Source organism: Nyctereutes procyonoides, unplaced genomic scaffold (assembly GCF_905146905.1).
Source record: "Nyctereutes procyonoides isolate TBG_1078 unplaced genomic scaffold, NYPRO_anot_genome, whole genome shotgun sequence".
NCBI classification, from domain to species: Eukaryota; Metazoa; Chordata; class Mammalia; order Carnivora; family Canidae; genus Nyctereutes; species Nyctereutes procyonoides.
The window spans coordinates 33,291,480-33,294,017 of record NW_026575139.1 but is presented as its reverse complement, the minus strand read 5'-3'; positions in this window follow the sequence as shown (position 1 = coordinate 33,294,017).

Below are 2,538 nucleotides of genomic sequence, written 5' to 3'. Positions count from 1 at the left end.
CCGACCTGCTCCACCCTGCTGGCAACCTGGGAAGGGCCAATTTGATATCTATGTACAAACATGAATAATTCACTCCTTGCAGGAAACTAGAGCCCCAAAGGTCAAACGGGGAGGAAAAAAGGGAGGGAGGGATGCAGGATTGACACCGACTTGCCCCAGCAAGTTATTTTCGCTTCACACAGACGTTCATTGTCTGCTGAGGGCCAAGCTCTGAACTGTGCAATTTCGAGGTCAAAGTCTGCCAAGATCTGAAAGATGAGGAAGAGAATTGGGGTGCATGTCTCCTTAATTCAGATCACAACTGAAATATACGTATTATCGTGCACGTGTTTTTCTTTGGCTGTTGTTTTGCACAAGCACAGAATCAAAGGGATCCTCAGGAGGACAATGTGCTTTTCTAGAAATAATGGCTCAGTGGCTCAGCTTGAGCCCGGATGAAGAGGTGAAGTTCGTCTTGGAAAGTCCTTCTGTGAGTGATGTTACCTATGCCGGAGAGCACCTCTGCCCTTGTCTGCTGCATGGCACCGCCTCCTATTCTGTGTCCTAGGTGCCATCAGTTGTGGCCGGGGTAATGGTGAGGAGTCACAGAGCAGGTGAGGACCTCCGAGGGGATGAGCTGCACCTGGATCTTCTCAGACAAATGCTCAGTCCCAAGGACCTCTCCCAGCAGGCTTGTGCTACTCCTTTCCCCCACAGAAGGAAGTGTGCAGGGAGTCAAAGCTGCTATGGTTCTAAACCCAGCCGAGCTGCCCAGCTGCCCGTTTCCAGCACCAGCCATGCCACGAATGGCCTGCAGGACATCTGAGGACCTAATGGAAGACCTAGGGCTTCGCTTCATCATTCGCACCCACCAGCTTGATAAATCCATTTTTAAAAACAATGTCTGGATTTCTCTATCGGTAAGACTGGCAATTAGGCTTTACCTGGCCTTGGGATTTTAGAGCATTATTTCAATAACAACGCAAATGTTTACTAGAGAGTGTTTTCACAGGTACATATCCATTGGGAACTGACTTCTAGAAGAAAGAATAAGCAAGGCTTGGGAGCAGCTGGTATTGAGAATCTGATTTGCTGAGAAGATGGAGGAATTACTCACCAGGGAGTGCCCAGCTTTTCTGTCTTTTGTAGCCTGTCCCATGTTCCCACTGGCTGCTCCCTAAAAACAAGCCTCCATTACTTGAGTGGGAATAGAATCTTTAAAAGATTCTTAAAAGAGGTGGCAGGAAATACAGAGTGAAGTGTGTCCCCCAGTGAGACTGGGTAGAGTTCCTAGAAACAGCCAATAAGCGTCCCTACCAGGCCACTGCATCAGAAGGACTTGGCCCTGACAGTGGGCTGAACTTAACATGAACTTACCAGACTGACCTGCATGCCTAGTGCTTCCCCAGTACCCCCAGGCATTGGGATACCTCTTATTGGCTGCCCTTCTGGGGCCTCTGTCCAGGAAGACATAGAAGTTCCTCAACTGAGGTGGGGGCACACTCTTCCTTAGGGACACACCATCCCTTTTCTCTAAGAACAACTTAAGACCCTCTGTCATGCAGGTTCTCACCTTTCGTGGCTGAGTAAAACTGATGGGCTCTCTTAAAATACTTTTGTCCTTTTGTCTCCAGCTTTCTCTCAAACTGGTCCATTTTCCAGAAGCTTATTACTTTGAAGATGCACTTACAGGTGTGTGATTCCCCCGGCTTTTCACAGGGACAGTTGTTCTGGAAGGTGCATTGGCTTAGTAGGTAAAACGTCTAGATAGGGGGTTCTCAACTCCGGCTACAAATGAGAATTGCTCATTGAGATTTTTCTAAATAGAGATGCTAAAGCTTTTCCCTCCAGAGATTTCAGGTCGGCTATCTCTAGGCACAACTCTGCCACTGTTACTTGAGGCCCTTGGGCACGGTTCCTTACCAGCTGAATTTGTATAATCACCCTCCTTATCTCCCACAGATAGGACTGTTAGGATGGGAAAGAGGAAGTATTGCAAGTTCTCCAACAAGGGCCAGTGAAGATCTTAGGCTACCATTGCCTTGTCTTGTTCGACTCCCTTCTTCATTCTATCCTGACTTTCATTTTCTGCCTCTTCGGTGAACTCCATGCCCCAAGTATAGTATTTGGCACCCTTAGGCCCCTGAGATTACAGTCTGCCTTGCTGCCCCATCCCAGGGCTAGGACAAACTTCTGAAAGATTGAATCCCTCCTCATGCCTTCAGGGAGACTTGTTCCATCCCAGACAGAGGAGAGCCTTGTTGGCTCTAAAGACTTCTTCAGACATAGCTATTCGGCAACCTCCCAGTGACTCCATCCTATTTCTGCACTTGTAAGCCCCTTGCAGAGCCATGGGAGCTTTGCTGGGACTCCCCTACAGGTGTCACTGGGAAGGGTACAATGAGGAAGATGATCAGTTTGCTGCTTTCATTGTCATTCTACTGCTGTTGCTCCAGGTTCTGGAGCCTTTCTCCCAGCACCGCCCCTCCCCTCTCCCCCTCAACTGCCGTGGACCAAGTGAGAACTGCTCCCGGGGACTCATACAGGCAGCCACACCTG